The following is a 10,597-nucleotide window of genomic DNA, read 5'->3' on the forward strand; positions in this document are numbered from 1 at the left end:
AGCATGAAAACTATAACAAGTACAAAATAGTTACGAGGTTGGTCCCAGGGACCGAGTCCAGATTGAAAGAGTTAAATACTTTTAGAGTCATAATATGTATACTACGATGGTTAGTGATGGTTAGAAGATCATGTAAAATACACAAGCACCTTGCGATAGGGTTAATCAGGTTTATCTAAAATCTTGTTGTTCATAGTATTGGTATTTTTGGAGCTTTAATTCCTGGTAGTAAAAGCATAACTTACATGAGCCAATCATTGCAGCTGACATTTCACTCATGTCAGATTGTAACAATGCCATAAAGTTCCTTGGTTAGTTTGTAATATTTATTCTAATAGAAAACCTTTAACCAATGACTTCAACTGAGTGTAAAATTAAACTGCTTTTTTATCAATTTATATGAATAAACTTGGCATCAAAATGTAGTTACTAATTTAAGTTTTAATATTACACAAGTTTTAAGTTCTTAATTTTATAAGAGAATATTAACAAAATCCTCAATCTCACCTACTATGAGAATTTTCATTTGCTCTCTTGATTTTTCTAATTTATTTACCTCCCATCCAAGAAGTACAGAATTTAACAAATTATGTATCATAATATAGATATTACTAAGGCAAAGTATAAATTTTATACTTTATCAATCTTATTTGTTTACAGAGTCATAAACTAGAAAATCAGACCCACTTGCCATATCCACCTGTCATGTTCTTTCTTTCACTAATTGCCATTGGTTCTCTCTGATATTGTATACTCTATTATTTAATCTTCAGTTTGAAAGTTTCTCTTGTTGTGTTCAGATTGAGAAATTTAGGAAATTTGAAAGCAAGATAAATTACGATAATTATGTGACATTGTTTGCATTGTATGTGTTATTATTCTGTATTTTATGTACTTTTTTTTAAGTAAATAATTATTTAGTGTACTAGTACCAATAGCATAAAAAAATAAAAGTAGGCTTAAATTTCATTGGCAACCATTAACAAATACACAAGAGGTCAAAGGTGAATATAAATTAATAAAGTTTTAAAGGGACAAAAAGGAGCTTATTAACCCATGAAGGATGTCCCTTCCGACTCGTATATTCATCCAATCTTTTATTGAACTCAGTTAAATTTTCTGCCTCCACCACTCTTGAAGGCAGCTCATTCCAAAGCCAACCATTCTGTTTGAAAAGTAATACTGTATAAACTACAGATGACTCCTACACTGCCAAAATTTGAAGTTGTGACCTTTTGGTCTATTGTTGTCACTGATAAGCACAAAAAAGTTTGATAAATCTATATTATCAATACCCTTAATAATCTTAAACACCTCAATCAAATCCTCTCTGTCCCTTTTCCTCTCCAGAGAAAACAGGTTTAGAGATTTTAGTCTCTCCTCATAGGACAATCCCACCATCCCAGATATTCTCCTAGTGGCTCTTCTCTGAACCTTCTCTAACAGTTCAGTGTCCTTCTTGAGGAAGGGAGCCCAAAACTTTACACAGTACTATAAATGAGGCCTTACAAGTGATATATACAGTGAAACAATAATATCCCTTGTCTTGTATTCAATATGTAAATACTACCCAAAATCCTATTAGCTCTATTGCTAGCTACAATACACTATTTAGATGACTGAAGTGATTTTTCAATCACAACACTAAGATCTTTTTCTTAAATCAAAATATTTAATGTATTCCCATTTAAATCACAACAATAATTTGAATTGTGAAAACCTACATGCATCACCTTACATTTTGGGTAGTTAAACATCATCTACCATGTGTTAGCCCAATGCATCAAATGATCTAAGTCTTCCTGTAAGTCTGCAGCATTTTTGCCACCTAAAGAATCTTAATGTCATCTGCAAACTTCAATATTTTGTTAGTCATTCCAGAGTCAGTATCATTAATATAAATCACAAACAGCAGAGGACCCAGCACAGAGCCCTGAGGCACACTGCTTGTAACTGTGATCCAGTCAGATCTAACTCCATTTATTACTATCTGCTTTCTACTCTCCAGCCAATTTTCTATCCAATTTAAAAACATTTCCCACACATACACATATTTCATTTTTGTAACCAATTGTTTGTCACCTTTTCAAATGCTTCCTGAAAATCAAGGTAAACCAAATCCATAGTATTTCCTTCATCAACTCTTGCAGTAACATCCTCAAAGAATGTCAGAAGATTTGTTAAACAAGATTTTCCCTTAGTGAAACCATGAGCTCTTTGACACACTATCAAACTGCTGTAAGTGTCTCTGCAATGCATTTTTAATCACACTCTCCAAAACCTTTCCAACTACTGATGTATGACTAACTGGCTTATAATTGCCTGGACAATGTTTATCACCTTCTTTAAATATTGGACTAACATTAGCCATCTTCCAATATTCTAATACTCTTGCACTACTCAACTCCATTACCTTTTTTTTTCTGTAAAGAATATGTATGTTCTGTATGCATATGAATTTTTCCCTAAATGCTTCCCACATATGTTCAAGATCCCTTCCCAACTATTTAGTTCAGTCTAAAGAAGCCAAATCATGTCTCATTCTATCAAAATAGCTTTCCTGAAATTAGAGATCACGGTACTATTTTTCTTCAATTCTACATATAGTAAAATTCCACACCTAATAGTGCAGTGGTTGCTTGTACTTAAATGCTCACCAACCACAACTCTGTATATCATAGTCATATTGGATGTTAAAATTAAAATCTAATATAGCTTCCTCTCTTGTAGATTCCATCACTAGTTGGTGTATAAAGATATTCTGAACAGTTTCCAAAACCTATCCCTTTCACTGTCACTCGAAATTTTCCCAGTAAATCCCCTGAAATTAAAATCTTCCATAACAACACCTTTTTCAGCCACCAATCTGATCTCATTGTACAGTATCTCATTAACTTCCACATTCTGACCTGGTGGTCTATGACAAATCCTAATTACAAGACTTTTACCTTTATATCCACTAACACTAACCCAAACTGACTCTACTCCAGTGCTATTTTCTTTAATATGCTCTAACTCAACTTACATATAAAGCTACTCCGCCCTCTTTTTTCAATACTATATTTCTAGTAAATAATATGTAGCCTGGTATTTCAAAAAAATTTCTCTCATCAAAATTGCTCAAATCCAACCAAGTCTCAGTGATACCCATAATATCAAAATCATCAGTTTCCACAACTGCTTTGAACTGATCAGTTTTATTTCTAACACTCCTAGCGTTACAATAGTGACAATCATAGATTTTAAGTTATGTTCATGTTTTATGCCTGTTGTACATGTTTTCTTGTCAATTATATTTCCATAATTATAGTCTACTATTGTAGCCCTCACCTCTGTCTAGCCCTAATTTAAATCTACCACTACAGCTGAGTTAATAGCCCCTGCCTTGATTAAGTGTAAGCCATCCATTTCAAAAAGATTAACTTTCCCACTAAAATCATCCCACAAATCCAACCAGCCTACTTGGTCATCCCTAAGCCTGGCATTTAATCCTAGTGGCCTACTTGGTATCTTATCTCCACAATTTGCTATATTTCTTGTCTTTTTTTTTTCATGTATATTATTTATTTATTGTTATAAAAGTAACTAAAATGTAAGAAATAGAAATTTATTAGTTAGATAAGTTAGATCAGGTAAGATAATGAATAATAATAAGAAAATGTGTTCACAATGTATGCTCATGTGCACCTCATGAGTTATATCATTCAGTATGGTAACTTAAACTACATGTTTGTGGAGTGATTTACAACTTGTGTGGTAGGATTATTAAAAACATGGCTCAAAGGACAATGAAACAATAAAATTAAGTATCAACAGATGTAGACTGTTATGAGCTTTAAGCTATTTATGATAAACAATTATAGTATCCTGTTACAATCTGTAGTCATTCTAGAAGGAAAAAAAGAGTAACATATATATACATATATATATATATTTTTTGTTTTTTATGGTGGTTATAAGGTTGATGAAATTGACCAAGTCTGTTAAGTTAGGGTTGAGAAAATAAAGTACAAAATTTTGTTGAGATTTTAGAGGTTATACAAATGAAATTTAAATATTTTCAGATGAAGATAAGTATTTTTAATATTAACACAAAAATCACTTTGCAACTAGAGCAGTCAACATTCTGACTCCATATATTCATGGACAAATCTTTAGTAAAAAATACTTAATTAAAAAAGTATGATTTTTTGTGTACAAAAGACTTGTAATGTTTGCAGAAAGTTTTACAAATTTCAAAAAGGTATGCAAAACAAACATATTCAAAATTATATACGGAAACTAATGGTCACTTTGTGATTATGTGGGCGGTCACATTAATCGACCCCAAATAGCAAGAGTTAAGAATGATAAGCATGTCAACATGCTCTGATGTCAGAGCTGATCTGTGGGCTGTGACAATGTCTCCAGCTGTGGAGAGACATGTTCACTAGGTACACTTGTTCCAGGAAGACCAATTTAATAATAATTAGCAGCTTTTACTGAGAAGGATATTTATTTTCATTATGATAACACCATTCAAGGTGGTTAGAGGTTAAATTAACTCTTGGTTTTGCTTTGAAAGAGTAATGCTGCTGTTCTGTCCTCGTATGAAAGTTTTGGTTTTTCAGTATTTATGACAAACACATTAACAAATATATCTTCTATTACAATTTTCTTATTAGTAGTGTCATCTGTAGTTGTGGAACCAGGGGTAGCATTGTCATTAGACTGAGTTACTGGTAGGTGACAAAGAGCAGGCTGATTAGATTAAGGTTCACCTACAGGTTTCTTATTGATAATAACTTCTGATACATAACCTCTACTAACATATAGCCTTCTCGATTCACTGCTGTTTTCCATATACAAACACGTTTCTATGCTATTGCTGCATTGTTGTAAGCAAATGAGCATGTGACAACTCCCCACAAACAGGAGTACAACACATTCTTCTAGTGCAGCTGATTTCCTCTATACTAATTGTTCAGTCATCAAAGATGTTTTTTTTTTCTTGTGAGATTTTGTGATACTGGCATTTGTTGTGAAAGTATCTACAAAAATGTCAAATGTTGTGGAAATATTAAATTTGGATTTTAGTTTTTAAACATTACTACACCTGCAGATTTTGTGGCCTTTAATTTCTACATTATGAAGTCACAAGTGACAGTAATATCCACTGTGTCTGATGTAGGACAACAAGATGTTCATGATAGACAAACAACTAAAATGGCATCAGATTCCTCTTTTTTTGTTGACAGCAATTGTGCAATGGGAATTGCAGTATTTCATGCAGCCTAGACCTTCTTCTTAACCTAATATATTTCTTCGTATAATCCTGTTTGTTATCAAGGGGGTTTGGCCAGTCTTTTCCCATGTCCTATCTTTACCATATCTTCTACCAATTTTTTGTGGATCTACCTAGGCTCTTTTCATAATTCTTCAACATATTTTCTTAGATATGTTACCTTTCTCTTGCTCCTGTTATTTTCTAGTGATGCCTGTCTCATCCTTTTTCCTGGTTGCTATATATGCCTTGGCTTAACATTGGGCTGTATTCCCTTTCTTGGAGACCCAAACTGTGGAGTCTCTTCTTCAGGCTTTAGGATAAGATCCTCTAACTTCTATTCAACTTTCTCAGGTCCATATTTCATACGTTGATATTACCCTTACCCTATGCTCTTACCTTGAGCATCGTGTTTCTCATTAAAAACAAGCTGCTTCTACATTGCTGACTGAAAGTTACCTGGAGCATTTTCCAGTTCAATTTTCTTGGTCCATTTTGCAGTAGTTTTATCTGCATGGTTGACCATTGTTATGATTCTCATTTGAAAGTGAGACAACAAAGGTATTCAGAATAGTGCAAGAAATCATGGAAAACAACATGGATTTAGGTTTTGGTCTGCTGTGAACATGTTTTTGAAGCTAAAAACAGTAATTTTATATATATATATATATTACTTTTCTATCGAATTGATATATTGTGCTATTGAATTGTGAATCGTACCATAGAAAAATACTATGACATACAACACGAGTTAATTGTTTCACTCCAAGTATTTAGATTAGACATCTTGAACAATTTGTAAAAAATCTGCTGGGCTTTATCATTTGGGGCTTTGTGTTGTTTTTCTCATAAAATTTTAAATTAATTGTGTAGCATATTAAAGTTTTGTATAAACTAAGAAAATCAATAATTTCTTTATTCTGATGATTTTTCCAACATTTCAAACTACAGTGGATTTATTTCATAGCTACATCAAATCCAAACTATGTTAGCAAAAGGGAGTTCTAATAAATTTGCATGCTGCTATCCAAGGTGTAGCAATTACATGAAAAGCACATGATTGATGTTATCAAGGCTCAAAATGTAATTTTGTACAGCATACATTTTGATGACAGTTTCAGTTTATGTGGAAACTTTCATTTCTCCTAAAATTCATCAATTATCATACCTCTTTTGTGGTTTCACTTGACAAAAAATGATCAATTTGATTAGTCATTCAAATTGAGGTTAACAAGCAATTATAAGAGACTAACCACTTCAATCCATTCATCAGTTGGAATCAGATTGTTGTTAGCAGAATTGTTTGAATTACAAAGGCACCTATTGTCTAGAACATTATCAGGGCTTCTTAATTTTAAATCATGATGCTCTATAACATTATATGATTATAGAGGGTGTAACCACCTTCCATCCTCCATGTAGGTAATCTACAGCATCCTTCATGTTTATCATAGAAATTCCCAATATCGTGATGTTGAAGGTAATCAACCAGTCGACAAAGTAAATGTCTGCAACAGTATTCCATAGAATTTTAAATTACTCCCATATCTATGGGCTGTATTTTACCTGTGTTTTCTGGTAAATATTTTACTCGTTCATTGTGTAGGTATCAATCGATGAGTACTAACTTGTGAGTTAACTTGAACAAGTTAAAATTGATATAGGCTACCAGTTGTGTGTGATGTGAGTGTATTGTGATTTATTTTTGAATTGTTATGTAGAATAACAGTGTATTATAATTGGTCTGTATATGTTGATATATAAATTATATACATACATACACTGAGCTCTCATTAGTCTGGATGATATTACATATATACAGATCTTCACAACAGGAAATTTAATCAATAATCCATATATTCACATTCCAAATCTGAACTGCTATTTGTTATAACAAACATGCATTTTCTGTACATACATTATTCAGTAATCTGTAAATGACTCCATGGGAATCAAGTAGGATCAATCAGAATATGAAACAAGGTAATAGTTACTGATCACAGAACATTTGCACTAACTAGTGGGTATTATCTTACATTTTTTCTGAGAATTACTTCATAGTAAGGATGTACATATAAACTATAATAAATATTCAAAGTTCATCAGAGTGATTTATGCTACATTCATGTCAAGTCATTGTGCACCAAAAATAAAGACACATTGAAATATCAGTATCATCAAAACATATTATTTGTTTATACAAGAAAGCAAATTCTAGTACAAACCTTAACACCATCAGTAGACATTTTAGTATAGTAAGGAATGTTCTCATGAGAAAATCAATAATATCTGACCTTCCCTGCTACAAATAAAAGTGGCTAAATATTCCAGAAGATTCAGGTCAACAAACAAGGACAAGATATTCAAAGCATGCAAACATGTAGTAAGCTCTGTATCTTTGGGCATGTGATGTTAATGACGAAATGCTTATTGAGAAAGCAAGTCAACTTGGACAGTAGATTGGTGTAACAAAGTTTGAATCCTCCAGAGGATGGCTGCAAAGTGTCAAAGGATGTTTTTAATAAAGAAGACGAAGTTGGAAGGTGAAGCAGTAAGTTCTGACCAAAACATAATTGCTGCAGGTAGTTATGATGCTATGTTAGCTGATTAGTTACTCATCATCGACTCAACAGAATCAACTGGTCAAGAGTTTAGAGGAAGACACAATTTCCAACGTATCTGTTCAAGAGTGTGTGAAGACAGTGAATTCTGACATCAAAAGTGATGCACCAGTCAAGTCAAAAAGTCTGAATAAAGCATAATCTAGCCTTAAAGGCATCTTCACATGATTAGAAAAAATAAGCATTGATTTTGTGAAGATTATGATGTAATGTGTTATTTGCTTAGCTACTGAGAAGCTTCAGAAGAAGAATTCAATTCAAAAGCACACTTTGATTGCATTCTTCTTTTTAGAAATTGACTTGTAATTTTGACCAATACTGTGTATTTTGTATTCTTTATGTAAGGTTTTGGTTTTAAAACATTGATGTTTTATGCGAAGAAGATGAAATGCCACTTTGATTAAGAAGATTGTATAATTATTGAAGATGTTTGAAATAATAGACTGATAAGCTTATTGTATTTTGAGCTGCTTTTTGTGTACCAGTTACTTACCTACCTTTACTAGTTTGCATCCTTACATTTATTGATTGATAATTCATACTATTAATAGTGTCCATTGTATTCAAAATGATTGATTTGACTATCCAGATGTCTCAGTAATTCATACAAATTGGTTCATTACAAATTCTTTCAGATTAACAAGGTTTCACTGCATATGTATATTAATATTGTACAGATATTAAAAATAACCAGTCCCAACATATTTCAAGTACTTAACAGAATTAGAGCTTAACAAGTAGTGGAATCTGGTTATTGACTAATCTTTTATGATGAACAACCTTGAATTAATGGAAAGTAATGATTCATAATGTTTTCATTGCTGATTTATTAATGCAATTTTATCATGGCTACTAAGTCTTATGGGTCCTGTTGATTCTGACTCAGCTGTTCCTGTCTTGGTCTCTTTTGTTTGGTGGCAGTCAGAAATAGTTGTGTGAATAATAAGTTTTGTTACATTATCATGTGTTAATTTTTTGTACACCACATAGTCAATTTTTTAGTCATGTTAATTGTTCCATAATTTTAGCTCATGTATAACTTAGTTTTCATTTGTTCATTTTCCTCAGGAGTGCCTTTGGACAAGATTTCATCCTTTTTCCCTACCTTTCTGAGAATGTTTATTTTGGTTCTCTCTTCTGCTGTTAAACACTTCTGGTATTTGGAAACCCTTTTTAAAAGAATATTTCTTTCCCCCAAGAAAATTTATTTTCACTTGTTAATTTTTATTGTTATATTTTTCCCTACAGTGGCTAATAAACTGGTATTAAGCAAAATTTCGATCTGCGAAGGTGTATATTAAAATATGGTAGGAATATGTTACACATGTTTCATACACAAACTCATGGTGGGACAGCTCAATGTGAAATATTATCAGACATTTTTTTTTTGTCTTTGACCGATTGCTTTCTGGAGTGTCACCTTTCTTAGGTTTATTTACTTGTTACCAGTATGTTATAACTCAGGCCTTGTAGTAGGTGGATTACAAATAACTGTAAATGCCTTCTTTTTTTTTCTAGATATTTCATACTTGATTGAGTCTACTTATCAGCTTGCTTTATTGAAGGCTTTTACTCCACTTTTAAATGAAGCTTTTTTAGGGTACACTTTTAACTTTATTCTTATTTTTTATATCTGGCACTCCTGCTTCATTCCAGGATCATATTCAGTTTCTCTTTTGGTTGATTTTGTCTTTGCAGTTTTTAGGATGAGGAGAGTTTGACTTGTTTGTCCACTTCCACTTCTATCCAGAGGTCCTCTATTATAGTTGGTATAAATGGAATTAATTTACCACAAGAAAGCAGATAGACATTTACTGTTAGTGGTGAGTATTTTAAACTTAAGTTTGTTCGAAAATGAGGTGTTAACAAAATACGTCATAGGAAATTTAAAGTATTATCTTACTCTGTCCATTGAGGCGTTTGCTTAAATTTTTATACCAAAGTTTAATATTTTTATTATTTAAGTCTCTTAAAACTAGCGTAAAATTCAAAAGCTTGTAATTTATTTGGGGGAAAGAGGTAATTATTTACAAATAATAATTGGTTAATTATCTATGAGAGATTAGATTTTTTGTATCAGCATGTTTGTACATCTAGTTCCAAGGAAAGTAGCGTTTGAGAAAATAAACACGATGAACTTTAATTACTTAGTTATTGGAAATACCAAAGATATATCAGTAGGTGTGTAAAATCTGTGATTAATGACTTATACTGGATTTAATATGACTAAAACATCTTGGAAGAAACAAGCATATAATCACACTTATCAGTGATTTACCTTATGGAAAAGAACTAAGTAAGTGTTATAGATGAAGCACTGATTTACTAGCTCTGCACATTTGCTAGATAAACATAAATATCTTATTATGTAAAACATTAAACATCATGCCTGTATCTATAGAATATTTATAAAATATTTATAGAATGTTTATAAAATAATGCATTAATTGATAGATTTTTGACTGAATGCATGATATTCTACTGGTTTTCTTTAATTAGTTAAATATATGTAATGTTTGATAACTTTATTATGACATTAACCAAAAAAGAATATTACTTTTGTTGCATTTATGTCTTTAAAATAGCAAGATCATTTGGCCTATCCAACATGCAAAGTAATTTTTACTTAAGATTAAAATTACTTTTGTGCATCAGAAAATTTTCAGATTTCACATGCAAAATCTTTATAATGTCCAGATAGTTATCAAATGTT

At 31.7% G+C, this 10,597-nt stretch overlaps 1 protein-coding gene across 3 annotated transcripts in view; it reads left to right on the forward strand.

Moving 5' to 3' along the window:
- LOC106461082 overlaps positions 1 to 10,597 on the forward strand; it is a 55,420-nt gene that overhangs the window by 11,819 nt on the left and 33,004 nt on the right. The window contains exon 2 of one of the 3 annotated variants that reach the window (XM_022387933.1): positions 9,583 to 9,707. The exons of the other annotated variants lie outside the window; for them this stretch is intronic. The gene's annotated coding sequence lies outside the window, so the exon portion shown is untranslated. The remainder of the gene's footprint in view (positions 1 to 9,582; positions 9,708 to 10,597) is intronic. 3 annotated transcript variants of the gene reach the window in all.

This window comes from Limulus polyphemus, unplaced genomic scaffold, assembly GCF_000517525.1.
Source record: "Limulus polyphemus unplaced genomic scaffold, Limulus_polyphemus-2.1.2 Scaffold893, whole genome shotgun sequence".
Taxonomy (NCBI): domain Eukaryota; kingdom Metazoa; phylum Arthropoda; class Merostomata; order Xiphosura; family Limulidae; genus Limulus; species Limulus polyphemus.